A 17,008-nucleotide genomic window follows, 5' to 3' on the forward strand; every position below is an offset into this window, starting at 1 on the left:
TATGAATCAAATGGGTGTCATTCGAGAGACGCTATGGGGCTGAGGGGTGCTGCTTTAAACAAAGGGGGGATGCGGTCCTCTGCAATGCACCGGGTTGTGCCACCCGAGTTACAGAAGCCACGAGAAGCTGTGACGTTTATAAAAAATTAAAAACTGCAGGAGCTGCTTCTTGCCGTCTACGTTTGGTCCCAAATGCATGTCTTTTTTTTTTTTTTAGCTTAGATGTGACGTTTGAAGCGCCACGGTGCTGCACGCTGTAAAGGCGTTCTGAGGAATGGTGGGGTTTAAATAACACGCTCTGCTTCCTGGCTCCCAGAAGCGCTCTCTGAAGCAGAGCGTACAGTCTCAAACTACCACAGTGTTGTTTACAGCACCACCCAAGTTGTGGGACACTAGGAGTTGTGCGTGAAGGTGGTGAATTTGAAATCGCGACGGTGTTGCTGGACTCTCTGTGTCGCTGGTTCTGTTCTCCAGGGGGTGCACTTTAACATACAGACATGGCACTTAAATCACAGGCAATGATGCGGTAAACTTAGGTGCTGTCAGAAGTTGTCAGAACATGTGAAAAAGCCTGCATTCATGCTTGCTGTAGGCTATATTTCAATAGTGAAATTAACAGTAACAAGCATTCGGCCGCGCGGCCGAAAACGAAAGTAATAGCGATCGCGATCAAAGCGAAAGTGATCGCGATCGCTTGGGTGGTGCGCGCGCAGCAGTGATTGGCGGCTGCGCGCGTGCACGTTCACATGCACTGTAGCTTTAGGCCACGGCAGCACTTTGAAAAACCCAGTTATAAAATGTCTCTTCGAGCCTTTGGCTCACGAGACCTAAAAACCAGCAGCAAAAGGATGGATCGACTCTATTTTGAACAGTTTTGTGATAAAGTTCCTTTCTAAGCCTCCGCAGGACGTCCACTGCGATACTATCGACTGGATGGCTGCACTGAGCTCATGATACACAAGTGTGTTTTGGGTATGTGGTGAGCACATGATATCAGTTGTGCAGGATTAGGCCAATACACTTCCCACAGGCTTACAGTCTGCTAAATCTGATGGTAGCAGCAATATGACGTATTATCTAAGATACCAACACCCCTAATGGAAATGTAAGTCACACAGGCGACAACATTTAAATGGTAATATTGAAGAGTCTGTTTTGCGAAGTCACACTATGCCCATCTTCCAAATGTGAATAGCTTACAGCCTTTTCCACTGGGTAACCCTTTACCTAGGTACACACAGAAACACAATAAGTCTCAGAAAAAAAGCAGTCTGTGGTTACAACTGCACAAACCAATTGCCAACTAAAAAAAAAAGAAAACAAATCCTAATTACTGAATGCCAATTATCAATCATTGGGTAAATCACCTAAAACAAATAAAGGTATGCGTAGGCTTGCCGACTGATCTGACCGATGGGGAAGCTGCCATAAAAGAGAAAAAATGCTTTTTAATGATGCGTCCCTTACACAACCCATGAGGCTGCAAATTAAAATTGAATTGAATTGAATTGAAAGGGCATTTATAGAGTGCATGGCTACCCAAGAGCATCCCAGCGCTATAGCATCTCCCAGAGCAAGTAGGCGAAATTACGGAAACAGAAAAGTTTTTAAACATTTGCGAAACAGAATGTAATTGGATTCAGATCGAATGGTCAATGGTAGGCCATTCCAAAGCTTTGCAGCATTGTAGCCCTAAGGGCACAAGTAGAAAGGGGGGGGGGCATTATACTTCGCAGCTACCATAACAAAATATCAGTTAAGGATTTCCCTGGAACCTTCCAAACCAAACATATTGTAGCAGCTCCCATGGCCCACAGTGGCATCGCAACCCAGAAATGCAGAGCACGAGGACGACAAAAGGCAGGGTTTGTGGTGGTACTAAACACATTTAAACGCCAGGCCGCCTCCGACAATTAAAAAAACAAATAAATTAAGTAAATAAAACCACAGGTTAGAAATCGTAGTCAAGACTAACTCCTGTACATATTCTAGGACGTTCATAAAAGGTATGTGGCTTCTGCGCCAAAAGATTACAAACAACATTAATGCAAATCAGTTCATACTAAACAATTTGAAATATAGCGGATGTCTTCTCTAACAAACACAGGGAAGTGGTGACTGTCATATGCCACCGCACACCAGAAGTAAGCGGTTTGAGAAGGTCTACGAGTTGAGAGCGGTTTTAGGGCCATCATAGTGGTGATCGAGCAGTCACACTGGACATTAAGTACCGTGAAAGTACAGTGTAAAACACAGAAAAAAGATAGTCACTGTACATGTGGTGTTGACCCCCTGCACTTGGCAGCGCTGTCTCCGGTCACGCTCACAAAGTGCATTACCACCCATCAGTCTTGTGCTTCAGCTTTGATTGAGTAGGCTAGACCCTGATTTTTAAAACACCGAACAGCCACAGATGACAACAGTGAGGTCAAGCACACACCTGATCATACCCAGGGGTGCCTAGGGAAAGGAGACGTAAATCCCGTAGTACCATGGGAAAGTCTATTGTTTGTGGGAACTGAGGGCATCAGTGCTCTGTTCAACAGACGGCACTTACTATCACTTTCTCTTGCGTAGATCCATGGGACATTTCGGCAACGGGAACATTTCTGTCGCCATTAAGAACCTGATATGGTCTGTTGAGCAGTGGTCAAAGTGCATTAAAACAAGCAGAGACGGGTGAGAGGGACAGGGCAAGCAGCAATGCAGTGGGAGTTGGGATGAGCAAGCAGTGACATGGGAGGGGTGGAGGGGGCAGTGTTGTGGGAGGGGGTTGCAGAGATGGGCAAGCACCAACAGGGGTGGAAGGAAGCAACAATGAAGGCAAGACAAAACGAGCTTCCACAAACACAATCAGGAAACAAAGAAGAAAATAGTGCTGAAAAATGACAAGATAAGCAGCAAAGTGTAAGGTTATAAGTAATTAGGCATTGCTCTGTGGGAGGAAACAAAACACAAAAAGTATGGACAAAGAGCAAAGATTAACCACTAGCAAGCAAGCCTTTTTAAAGGACAGTTGAAGCAATGATTAAAAAGGCAATGGGCGGGCTGTAAGCTCACAAAGTGTATACAACATGTCTCAAAGAGACAGCACAAGCATTGTCTAGGCTCGACGTAAAAAAGTGTTTCTCGGTCGAAATATTCACCGCCATTCCTCCTGTTTGCACTTTGGCTTTGGAGGGAACCCCCTGCAGGGGTTGTGTAAATTGTCAGTGTTGAATGTCTCTTTTATGCCAGGCGCCCCTGAGATAGGCGATATTTCCCTTCACTTGGAACTCAGCACTTCACTGAAACAGCTCAGTCTTCCCGGAGAGTAGCCAGGCTGGCATGGAGTGGGTTTCTTCTCAACACAAGATAAACCTGTCACATAGAATTAGTAGTGATTTAATCCCTCACCGCAGATATCTGTGGCAGGCTGCTGACCATGTGGTAGATTCCGGACAAAACCAGCACCACCTTCCATCCTTCTGAGATCGATAAAATGGCTACCATTAAATTGATTAATAGTAGAACTTGTGATGTACAGATGTAGAAATAACCGCTTTAAACATGCCATTCGCTCCCGATAGTGAAAAGCTGGTAGGGATGAGTAAACATGAGTCATTTGTATCAGTGACTTGTTTTGACTCCAACCTAGACTTTCCAGTCTTTCAGAGAACCAGCCTAGTTTAAACAGTCAGCAGGACTGGGTGTCACGCTTGCCGATTCCAGTCCCCGGATGAATGCGCTCCCTGTCCAAGATGGCCGCTCCCGACTGCGCAGGTGCAACACGGTCAGGCGAGTTGAAAAGCCTGACTTCCGGTTTGCTCGGAGCTTCGCGTTCCAGTGTGGCTCCTCAGGCTGTTGCGATACTTACCCTCAACGTTCTGAGTTCCTGGACTACATCGGTAGTCAATCTGATCCCGTGTCCTTTGCCCAACCACTTGAAGAGGATTCCGCGGTTGCTTCATTTCACCGCCAGCCTCTTTGTCAGAGCTCTGACACCCGAGCCTGTTTCCTCCCGCTCGGGGGCTTATTTTTGATTCGCGCCGCTTGGCGCCTTGTTCCTTTGCTCTTTCGAGCATCAGCAGGTAGCGGTGTGCTCCGCCCACCTTACCGGACATTGTCTCGTGGGCCGGCCGGGTTTAACCGCTCCTGCTCCCGTTTCCTTTGGGACCATTACTCCCTTCTATTCCACTCGTCCGTCCCAGTTCCCTTCCACTTCTGCCCAATCCTCCAGAGACCCGCTTTCCTTCGTTCCCTCACGTGGAGTGCTGGACAGATTAGATTCTTCGCTGCATCTGGCAGTAACGTTCCTGACTCCATCCAAGGCTCCGCTACTTCACATCACAAGGTACTGTGCCGGGAGAGCGCGGGGGGGTTATCAGTTCCCACATAAAGAGCACTTCTCATCCCTATCTTGTTCTCTTTATGATTCCTTAGATGTAAACAAAAGGTGTGTCTCACATGGTACCAGGGGCAGTTCCAGTAGACTCCTTAGGATTCCCCTTACAAACCATCCCGGTTCCACCGCTAGGTAGGCGAGCCTCCTTTTGGTTAGTAAGGACTGGTGGGAGGGGGCTTTAGGCACATGTACATCACTTCACTCCATTATTCCATGTTCTTTGTGCCTTTTCAGAATTCCGCTTTCTAAGGACCAAAGTGAAGGTGAAGACGGCAGTTCTCTGGATGCTACCCTCCTTTCCTTGTTTTGTCTCCCCTCTTTCCCTTCTTACCTGTGTATTCTAGGGATTGATAGCTACACAGTGTGAGAGGGGACGGTTGGGAATTAGCATCAGCATCTAGCAACAGCAGCGTGGGGACTCGGTGGCGCTCCTGCAGAATCACATCCGGTAAGATCCTGACAGAACGCGAAGCCCTAGTGGTTTGTTCTGCCCGGGCGCCATGGAGTTACCTCAGGTTACAGTAGCAGACTTAGCCAATATGATAGGGAATTTACAGTTAGAGACACAGGCCTTGACCGCTCGAGTAAATACACTACAGAGAGAGAGGCCTGGGGAGGGCGGTGCTAGGGGCACTGCTCAGGTCATACACGTAACTACTCCTCCATCCATTCCTCTCGCTCCACCTGAAAGATTTTCGGGAGACTCTACCAAGTGTGCCACCTTTATTAGTCAGTGTCAGCTACAATTCACATGCAAAGCGCACTGTTTTCCTACAGACCAGGCAAAAGTGGCTTTCATGATTTCATATTTAGGAGGTTCAGCTGCAAAATGGGCGATTCCGTTGATAGAACGGGACGACCCTTTATTACAGGACTATAGGGCATTCCAAGTAGAATTCAAAAAACTCTTCGACAAACACACTTATACGCAGTCTGCAGATACCGAGTTACTAGCCCTCAAACAAGGGACAACGGATCTGATCACCTATATCACCTCATTTCAGAGGTTAGTGGTTGAAGCAGAATGGCCAGAGGAAAAACGCAGTACTTTGTTTTATCGTGGCCTTAGAGACGACATTAAAGATTCCCTATCACAGATAGTAGATCTCCCCAGGGATTGTAAAGAACTTATAGAATTGGTGGTCAAAATAGATCATCGGCTACAGGAACGAAAGAGAGAAAGAGGGAAACCCGAGAGTAGAACCGTGACTTTCCGAGAGAAAAGAACAGAAACCGCTTCTGCAGCAGACGATGTAGAACCTATGCAGATAGGGACATTACGTGGTCCTTTGACCCCTGAAGAAAGACGCAGAAGGCGCGACAATCAGCTTTGTCTCGATTGCGGAAAGGCGGGTCATTTTCTCAGAAACTGTCCTACCAAACCGGTGGTGACCAAGAAGTCGGAAAACTAGAAAACCCGGGGCCTTGTGAGACCAGGACTCCGGGTTATTCTGGTTTAAGCGTCTCTTCGGTTGACCCCATTATGGCTCACCCCAGTCACTTTTTTGTCCCCGCTGAATTAATTTGGGAACGTGGAAAGACAGGGATTCAGATCATGATAGATTCCGGAGCTTCAGGGAATTTTGTAGATAAGGTTTGGGCCCAGGAACATTTTATTCAGGCTTATGACAAAGGTTACGTAGAAACTGTAACCACGATCGATGGAAGCATCTTAAAATCAGGTCCCATCACACATCAGACAGAGGCCATTCAAGTCCTTTTAGAACCTAATCATGCAGAGCTAATAGAATTCGACTTGATCCAATCCTCTCAGTTCCCGGTCTTGTTGGGCCTCCCTTGGTTGAGGTTGCATAACCCATTGATAGATTGGAAGAAAGCAACAATCCAGTTCCGACCTGAATGCTGTTTGGCTCATACAGTAATGTCTAGCCAGGTCAGCGATGTGAAAAGGGTTGAGGAAGAGAACTCGTTACCCCAGGACTATCAAGATCTGAAAACCGGGGGGAGGAGCCTAGCGCGCAACCAAGATGGTCACGTAGGTGCGAGGCTCCCGAGGACCTCCGCGACCTCCTATCACTATCCTGAACATATCATGTCCCAGATGAGGGGACTGTGTTGGTGAGCCCGAGCTGAGGTGGCGCCCGTTTTCCGCTTTCAAATCGGACCTCGGACACCGACTTTAACACCGATTGAGGTTTGCGGCCTTCTCCCAGCCGAACCCCGGATTTGCGTTGTGGGGTGATCCAGTGACAAAGTGAATAACAGCGGCAGGCAGGGCTTGGTGGCTCGCGGAACCCGCACTTTCACTTTCGCTTTCGTACCCTCCTTGCTGTCTATGCGAGGTTGGGTCACGGGGCTTTGTGTGTTGGTGTGGCCTCGCTGGGGGACCCTGCCCGCCCGCCGGCTGTGATCCGCCCCGCAGATCTGGGGTGGCACCCCCCCGGAGCCCGTGGACCGGCTTGCCCGCCCTTCACGACGTGGCTGGTGCGATCGGGAGACTGGGACCATGGCCACGAAACAAGATGGCGATCGGGCAAAGGTAAAATCGACCCGGCGTGGCGCAGCCCATCAGTCCAACAGCATGGATCGCTATACCCTCCAGAAGGGATCTCCTGAGGTGCCACGCAAGTCCCCTGAGGGCCCTACTGATGCCCCCGATCTGCCCACGGATCTGACTCTGCGGGATGTCATGGGCGCCATCGCCGAGATGAAGGCTTCTGTGGGCCAGCGTTTTGACACACTGGCGCAGAAGATCGACTCGGTCCTCGTAGATGTTGGCCTGATAAGGGCCGATCTCTCCAAGACCAACGACCGAGTCGATTCTTTGGCCCACACCGCATCGTGCCTTACGACAGATGTGGCGGCCCTGCAAACGGAGGTGCGCCAGCTTGCTCGGGCGAGTGCGCTGATGGATCGTCGCCTGGAGGACTCCGAGAGTCGGGCCCGGCGTAACAACATCCGTATCATCGGGGTGCCTGAGGGACGTGAGGAAGCGGCGGCGGACCTTTTCGTGGAAGACCTGATCGTTACCCATCTCCAGCCACGGGGGCTGAGTAAATTCTTTGCTGTGGAGAGGGCCCACAGGGTTCCCGGGGGAAGGCCTAAGCTCGGAGCCGCTCCGAGACCTCTCATCGCCCGGATTTTTAATTTTCGGGACAGAGACGCTATCCTGCAATCCTCCAGACTACAGGGACCGATTAGACTTGATAATATGGACATTAATTTTTATCCTGATTTCACCCCTGCGGTCCAGAAGCAGAGACTGAGCTTCCTTGGTGTCAAGCGCCGTCTTCGGGACCTAAACCTCAAGTACGCCATGCTCTTCCCAGCTAAGCTGCGAGTGGAGGTGGAAGGTCGCACACACTTTTTTGATCGTCCCGAAGCGGCCGGGGACTGGCTGGATACTCTGTCTGGAGATCGGGATCGGGGTGGCGGGGGGGGAGCGGCCGGGGGAGAGGGCTCGCCGGATCAAGACTGAGGGACTAATATTAGGCCTCGCTCGGGACAAAAATGATGCCACTTTTGACTATACGTCGGATTGCTTAAGTTCCCCTCCTATGGAGGTTGTGTGGGGTCTCTTGGGGGTTCTCCCTCCTCCTCTGGGGGTCTAGTTAGTTTAACTATCTATGGGGCGACAGGCACACTGCACATTGGGGGGGCTGTCTGGGCTCATGCAGGGGTGCAGGGAGGGGGGAGTTTTGTTGGGGTGGGTGGGCAGGGATGGGGCGTTGTTTGTTATTATCACAAGGCAACCCTTTTTTTGTGTAGGCTCTACTGTGCTCTCGGGGGGACGAATGATGGTTTTTGGGTATGATGGGGGGTAGGGAATTAACTTTGTTGTCTTGGAACGTCAATGGACTGGGGGACAGGATCAAACGAGGTGTGGTCCTACAGTATCTGAAGCGACTCTCGCCTGATGTGGTCTTCCTGCAGGAGACACACCTTATTGGCAATTCCTTCTGCGCCATGAATCGGCGTGGCTACCGCCTCGTGGCCCACTCGGGCTTCACGTCAGGCTCGAGGGGTGTGGGTATCATGGTAAAGAACTCGCTCCCGTTAGAAATTGATGAGGTGCGCCACGATGACAGGGGACGTTACACTGTCTTGGTGGGGAGAATGGAGGGCAAAGTGGTTGTCTTTGTGTCAGTGTACGTCCCACCGGGGTTGCAGTCGACCACCTTTGCAGATCTGGGGCGCCTCCTCCTTGGCCTTCCGGGGGGGCTTCTGGTGGTGGGGGGGGATTTCAACGCGGTGGTTTCTGGGACTGTGGATCGTCACCCCCCTAGGGACCTCCCCCGGGCACAGGCGTGGCTATCCGGCCTCTTGGATATACTGGGATTGGTGGACTGCTGGCGCTTAAAACATCCCACGCAGTTGCAATACACTTTCCACTCGGGGGCCCATGGTAGTCTCTCACGGCTTGATTATGTCCTTGTCCCGGCGGCCCATGTTGGGAGGGTGGGGGAGGTGCGCCATTTGGCACGGGGTATCTCGGACCACTCCCCGCTATTGTTGCATGTTGATGTCTTTCCGAGGGCTGAGAGCAGGGTGATCCCAATCAATTCCTGGTACCTGCGCGACCCCACCATTCGCGCTGACTTGATTAAATCCCTCCAGCGCTATTTTGAGGAGAATGTGGGGTCAGTGCCTTCAGCTATCTCCCTGTGGGAGGCCTTCAAAACGGTACTTAGAGGGGAGGCCCTATCCCTTATTTCCCACGCCCGGAGGCGTGAGCGGGAGGAGGTGACCCGGGTGGAGGCTGAAATAGCGGAGCTGGAGGGTAATCTAGAAGATGGGGTGACGGACGCTGCACTACATGTCCTCCAGCTCAAGCAGGCGGCTTATAGGGCCCTCGTTACGGAGGCGGCCAGGGGCCTTAGTAGAGAGCAACAGGGGCGGCTGTATGATGTGGGTGATAAGGCTGGTAAACTGATAGCGTGGTTGGATAAAAAGGAAAGAGCGAATCGTGTGGTCCCGCTGATTGAGAAAACGAATGGTGTGTGTGTAACTGAGCCAGAAGAAATTGTCTCCTGTTTCGCGGAGTATTTCCGCGAGGTGTATTCCCCGGTCTCTTCTTGCTCGGAAGAGGATTCCCGTGCCCTGCTCAGAGATATCGCGCTGCCTTCCCTGTCCGGGGAGGACAGGGTGTCGCTGGACGCCGCTCCCACCTCCGACGAAATCGCCCTCGCCATACGCTCGGTCGCTTCTGGCAAGGCCATGGGCCCGAATGGTATCCCTATCGAGCTGTATAAGCTGCGACCGGATACATTGGCGCCTCACCTCCGCGCAATGTTCCTCGCGGCCCACTCGTTGGGCTCCCTCCCGCTTGACCAGCGTCTGGCTACAATCGTGGTGATCCACAAGGAAGGGAGACCTCGGGATCGGGTTACTTCTTATCGGCCTATCTCACTACTGAATGCGGAGCCCAAAATTCTCGCTAAGGTACTCGCCAATCGGCTGGTCGGTGTGGTGGGAGATCTGGTTCATCAGGACCAGTCTGGCTTCATTCCCCATCGCAATACAGCCCTTAATCTGCGGCGTTTGCATGGGGTGCTTGCGCGCGTCCCATTCATACGAGAACCGGCCATTTTGGCGTCCTTAGACGCCACCATGGCGTTTGACACGCTTGAGTGGCCATACATCTGGGCGATGCTTGCTAAGTTCGGGTTTGGCCCAGGATTCATCAGTTGGGTCAAATTGTTGTATGCGGGCCCATTGGCACAGGTGGTCGTGAACGGAAGAGTATCGGCCCCGTTTGAGCTGGGCCGGGGCACGCGGCAGGGCTGTCCCCTGTCGCCGCTTCTTTTTGCGCTTGCCTTGGAGCCCCTGGCGGAGTGGCTGCGGTGGGAGCCTTCCATCCGTGGTCTCCGTTGGACCCCCGAGTATGAGGACCGCGTATCCCTATACGCTGATGACATCCTTCTGTACCTAGCCTCCCCACGCAAATCACTTATAGTCCTAGTTGATGTTTTACACTCGTTTGGTCGTAACTCCGGTCTCGTCATCAATTGGGCTAAATCGTGTGTGTATGTTCTCTCTGGGGAGGCTCCTATTCTCCCGCGGGGCTGTCCGATCCAGATCGCCCCGCAGGGATTTCGGTACCTGGGTGTCTTCATTACTCTGGACCCGGAGGCCCGGTATGAACGTAATCTGCATCCCCCCCTCCAGCGTTTGCGGGTAGATGTCGCACGCTGGCGGCGCCTGCCGCTTTCGCCGCTCGGCCGGGCGGCACTGTTCAAAATGATGTCTCTGCCACGTTTTCTGTACGCTCTGCAGAACACTATGGACTTGGTCCCGGCGCGCTACTTCCGTGAGGTGGAGAGTCTGCAGCGCCGCCTGTTCTGGGACGGGAGGCCGCGTATTGCTCTGGCTAAGCTGACGCTCCCATGGTTTGACGGGGGGATTGCCCTCCCGGATATTAAACGGTACTATTGGGCCTCCCAGCTCGCTGCCATTAACCATGGCCTCTACGGGCCCGCCTTAAACCCGGCATTTGAAATGGACAAGATGCTCCTGCCAGGTGGCGATTACAATCGAGCGCTCTACTCTAGCGCGCCCGACGCTCGTCTGACGGGCCCCACGCGTGTCATGGTGCAAGTCTGGCACGCGGCCAATGCAGCTATGGGGTGGAAGGACCGTTTGACCCGGGCGTCACCGCTATACGCGTCTGAGCGGTTGGGTTCCCTGTGGACCTCTAAGGGCTTCGAGAAGTGGGACATAATAGGCATCAGTAAAGTGGGGGATCTTTGGACGAGGGGAGGATTTAAAACGTTCGATATGCTGCAGACGGAATTCCAGCTGCAGGGCAGTGAATACTTCCGGTATTTGCAGGTCCGTCATGCGCTGGGCTCCGTCTTCACGGACGTTGCCTCCATCCCGGGATATTCCCCCCTGGAAGATAGAGTGCTGGATGGGCACGTCCCGGACAGCACGACCTCACTTATATACAAAAAGCTGATAAACGACCGCTCGGGCCTGTTGACTGCCCTTCGTGCGGCTTGGGTTGCCGACGGGCTGGAGTTGGACGACGAGGACTGGACCTCCGCGGTGGCCTCCCCGAAGGAGGTGGCCATACCGGCTCGCCTTCGCTTCGTCCAGCTCAAGATACTCCACCGGGTCTACATGACGGGGCCAAAGCTTCTGCGTATGGGCTATGCCGGAGATGGGTTATGTAAGCGTGGGTGTGGTGCTTTGGGGACCTTTATGCATATTTTGTGGGAGTGCCCGGAGGTAGAGGGGTTCTGGCGTGGTGTACATGAGGTGCTGCGTCTGGTTACGCATGTGGCGCTGTTGCCTGAAGCGAGGAGATGCCTGTTGAATGTGTGGGAACCGACTGATTACTCAGCGCCGCAGACGTGGTGGGTGACTCTGGGATATATGGTAGCCAAGCGTGATATTGCTCAACTGTGGGGATCCCAGAGGCCCCCGACGGTCTCGGCCTGGAAAGAACACATGGACTGGTGCATGTTTCGCGAAAAAGTGGTGTATGTGGCGAGGGGTAAGCCTGGGACATGGGTGAAAGTATGGGGCCCCTGGAACGCCTACCGAGGGGGTATCTGTGCGCCACCGCTGCTGCCTGATCCCTCGCCAGCCCCATCCCCTTAGCCGACTCATTCCCCCGCTGCCGGGCATTGGGTTCCCCCAGTCCTCGCTTTGCTCTCTTCCCCCTCTTCAAACTTCTGTGTATAGTTGGGATCCCCCCTCTTGGGGAGCACGTGCTGCTATTTTTGATTGTGGGTTGCCTTGTGGCTGTGGTTTTAACTTTTGCTGTTCTTAATTTAAAATGAAACCGCATAATGGGGCCTGGATGAAGTGGTTTTTGACATTGTTATCTACTGAGAAATGCTCCTCCTGTAATACCAAGTGTTCCATGAATGTATGTCGTATGTTCCTACCATTGCTAGCGGCCGGCCGGAAGGTTGTGGGCCCATACTTGTATACTTTTAAGACCTGTAATAAACGGTTTCAAAAAAAAAAAAAAAAAAAAAAAAAGATCTGAAAACCATTTTTAAGGAGGAAGAGGCCACGAGTCTTCCCCCTCACCGACCATACGATTGTCGAATTGATCTACAAAACGGGGCTAAAATACCCTGTAGCAGGGTTTACTCCCTCACGGAGAAAGAAAACCTTTATTTGAGAGAATACCTGGATTCCATGTTGGCCATGGGGTTTATACGTCCTTCCCGATCCCCAGCATCGTCCTCTCTGTTTTTTATACTGAAGCGGGAAGGGGGCTTGCGCTGTTGCATCGACTATAGGTCTTTAAATAAAATCACGATTAAAAAAAGGTATCCTCTTCCGCTCATCTCTTCTCTCCTTGATCAAGTGAGAAATGCCCAAATATTTACTAAACTAGATTTACGGGGTGCGTATCACTTGGTCAGGGTAGTAGAGGGAGATGAGTGGAAGACGGCCTTTTGTACCAAATACGGCCTTTACGAATATCTTGTAATGCCCTTTGGGCTGTGTAATGCCCCTTCAGCATTTCAATTCTTCATTAATGAGGTACTTAAGGAAATGCTGGAGGTCTACGTCATTGCCTATATTGACGATTTGCTAATCTATTCCTCTTCTCTACAAGAACACGTACACCACGTCAGAAACGTGTTACAGCGACTACGGGACAACCATTTATATTGCAAACTTGAGAAATGTATGTTTCATGTCCAGGCGGTCCCTTTTTTGGGCTTCATTATATCACCAACGGGGTTGAGTATGGACCCCCAAAAGGTTGAAGCCATCCATCGTTGGCTTGCTCCTCAAAAGGTGAAGGACATTCAAAGTTTCCTCGGCTTCGCCAATTTTTATAGGCGTTTTATATCTGGCTTCTCAAGAACAATAGCGCCTATTACAAAACTGTTGAAAAAAGGGGTCCCCTTTTTATGGACAACAGAAGCCGAGAAAGCGTTTCAAACACTAAAGACAGCTTTTACACAAGCTCCAGTACTCTAACATCCTGATCCCAGGTATCCGTTCATAGTGGAGGCGGATGCTTCGCAGGCCGCGGTGGGTGGGGTGCTATCCCAGGCAGATCACACTACGGGCGAATTACATCCAGTAGCATTTTTTTCCCATAAATTCACACCTGCAGAATTAAACTATGCTGTTGGCGACAAAGAACTGTTAGCCATTAAGAAGGCATTTGAGGAGTGGCGTCAGTACCTGTTGGGGGCCAGACATACCGTCATGGTGTTCACAGATCACCGTAACTTGCAATTTTTAAAATCAGCCAAGGCCCTATCCATGAGGCAATTGCGGTGGGCCCAATTCTTTAGTGAGTACGATTTCACTATTCAATACCGAGCGGGCAGACAGAATGGTAAAGCCGATGCATTATCTCGGTTAGGATTTGAAGTACCAGAAGAACAGGTAGATCCACCCCACATCATACCTCAGCATAGAATAGTGGGAGGACTTTCAGAGGAGGATTTCTGCTCTAAAGTAAGGACAGAGCAACAGACAGTGAGCGGACAAGAAATGGTAGACTCTGTTGAACACGTTACAAGGGAAGGGTTCCTTTATGTGCAGGAAGGCCTGGTTCTTCCTACATTGGACTTACAAAGACAGGCTCTGGAACGGTGTCATGCTCACCCTCTGGCCGGACACCCTGGGATAAAGAAGACCAGCGCCTCAGTAAGAAGATGGTTTTGGTGGCCCACTCTGGGAAAGGATGTAGAACAATTTGTGAAGACCTGTCACGTGTGTGCCCAAAGTAAGACATCCAGACAGAGGCCTATGAGGTTACTCCAACCTCTACCTACCCCCCCTTTGCCATGGCACACAGTGTCAATGGACTTCATAGTGGAATTACCTCTCACAACCAGCGGACACACCACATTGTTGGTGGTAGTAGACCTATTCACAAAAACTGCACATTTTGTTCCATTACGGGGCCTCCCTACGGCGGCTGAACTAGCTACAGTATTCCTCCATCACGTAGTTAGGTTACACGGGTTTCCCTCAGTGGTCGTGTCAGACAGAGGTGCTCAGTTTGTTTCCCGGTTTTGGAGGAAACTGTGCTCCTTGCTACAGATAGAAGTCAGATTGTCCTCTAGTCATCATCCCCAAACCGATGGCCAGACCGAGAGGGTAAACCAGTGTTTCGAACAGTACATAAGAAGCCAATCGTTACACTCTAGAACAGAATGGGACAAGATGGTATGGATAGCAGAGTATGCATACAATAACAGTCAACATGCATCCACGAAACACACACCCTTCTACTGTTCTTACGGTTTCCACCCAAAAACCCTTCCCTCAGTAACCGTCTCGGACTGTGCCGTTCCAGCGGTCAGTGACTTCATTCAAAACATACAAGACATACACAACGTCACGCGGGTTAACTTAGACCAGGCTAAGGTGCAGTATAAAAGAGGGGCGGATACTCACAGACAGACAGAACCTTTGTATCAACCCGGGGATGAAGTATGGCTATCATCAAAATATATACCTTTAAAGGGTCCTTGTAAATTCAAACCTAAGTTCCATGGGCCTTACAAGATCAAAAGAGTAATTAACCCAGTAGCTATGGAACTGCACTTGCCAGTGTCATTTAGGGTACACCCTGTCTTTCATGTTTCGTTGTTAAAGCCCATGGAACCTGAGACTCGGCTTCCCCCGAAACCTGCTCCGGTATCCGTGGAGGGAGATGATGAATACGAAGTAGAAGCCATTATTGATTCACGAAGAAACAGACATCGATTACAGTACTTGATACACTGGAAGGGTTACGGTGTAGAGGAACGTACGTGGGAACCCGCTAGTCAGGTCCATGCCCCTCGATTGATCCGTCTCTTTCATAGACGCCATCCTCACAAGCCCAAACCTGTGGGAGGGGTTCTAGAGGGAGTATACTGTCACGCTTGCCGATTCCAGTCCCCGGATGAATGTGCTCCCTGTCAAAGATGGCCGCTCCCGACTGCGCAGGTGCAACACGGTCAGGCGAGTTGAAAAGCCTGACTTCCGGTTTGCTCGGAGCTTCGCGTTCCAGTGTGGCTCCTCAGGCTGTTGCGATACTTACCCTCAACGTTCTGAGTTCCTGGACTACATCGGTAGTCAATCTGATCCCGTGTCCTTTGCCCAACCACTTGAAGAGGATTCCGCGGTTGCTTCATTTCACCGCCAGCCTCTTTGTCAGAGCTCTGACACCCGAGCCTGTTTCCTCCCGCTCGGGGGCTTATTTTTGATTCGCGCCGCTTGGCGCCTTGTTCCTTTGCTCTTTCGAGCATCAGCAGGTAGCGGTGTGCTCCGCCCACCTTACCGGACATTGTCTCGTGGGCCGGCCGGGTTTAACCGCTCCTGCTCCCGTTTCCTTTGGGACCATTACTCCCTTCTATTCCACTCGTCCGTCCCAGTTCCCTTCCACTTCTGCCCAATCCTCCAGAGACCCGCTTTCCTTCGTTCCTTCACGTGGAGTGCTGGACAGATTCGATTCTTCGCTGCATCTGTCAGTAACGTTCCTGACTCCATCCAAGGCTCCGCTACTTCACATCACAAGGTACTGTGCCGGGAGAGCGCGGGGGGGTTATCAGTTCCCACATAAAGAGCACTTCTCATCCCTATCTTGTTCTCTTTATGATTCCTTAGATGTAAACAAAAGGTGTGTCTCACATGGTACCAGGGGCAGTTCCAGTAGACTCCTTAGGATTCCCCTTACAAACCATCCCGGTTCCACCGCTAAGTAGGCGAGCCTCCTTTTGGTTAGTAAGGACTGGTGGGAGGGGGCTTTAGGCACATTTACATCACTTCACTCCATTATTCCATGTTCTTTGTGCCTTTTCAGAATTCCGCTTTCTAAGGACCAAAGTGAAGGTGAAGACGGCAGTTCTCTGGATGCTACCCTCCTTTCCTTGTTTTGTCTCCCCTCTTTCCCTTCTTACCTGTGTATTCTAGGGATTGATAGCTACACAGTGTGAGAGGGGACGGTTGGGAATTAGCATCAGCATCTAGCAACAGCAGCGTGGGGACTCGGTGGCGCTCCTGCAGAATCACATCCGGTAAGATCCTGACACTGGGGTAGAGTCAGTTTTTTTAAGCTGCCATTGAAAAGTGATTGGTTTTGGACCGCAGGCCTTTCCGAAGCTCCCAGCTTGGTACCATATCACCACTAAAACTTTGAAACATAATCTTATGCTGATTGGATTTGGACACCCTGCCGACAGAAACAGCTCCCGTCAGTTGATGCCAAAGGCAAGAGACCACTTCTGGTTGAGGAAAAGCGAAATGGCAACAAAAACCTCCAAAACTGTGAATTCCAAAAGGGCAGGACTTAGCAGAGAGGATCAAATACTCACCTGGATCACAGCAGGTTAAAAAGCTAGTTAATGCAACAGAAACTAACTAGCAGCATGTCTGAATACAAGGAACAATTGCGATGCACCATACCTCCAATAACTCATGGTTAAATACCCATACAAGACCCGGAAGGAAAGGGAGTGACCAAGGAAGTTACTACTGGCATGATTGTTTTGGAACACAGGGTTAAACAACATTGATCGGCCTTCATCTCAGATTGGGAAATATTAGAAATTCCCCAGATGGTGCCCGCTACCACAGAATGCCAGGGGGACTTGCATGAGAAGGTAGGGCATGAGCTGAATGCCGCACTGCAGCCACAAGCACCTCAGGCAAGCCTCCTGACCTGACCCCAGTAAGATCCTTACT

This window comes from Triturus cristatus, chromosome 11 (genome assembly GCF_964204655.1).
Source record: "Triturus cristatus chromosome 11, aTriCri1.1, whole genome shotgun sequence".
Taxonomy (NCBI): Eukaryota; Metazoa; Chordata; class Amphibia; order Caudata; family Salamandridae; genus Triturus; species Triturus cristatus.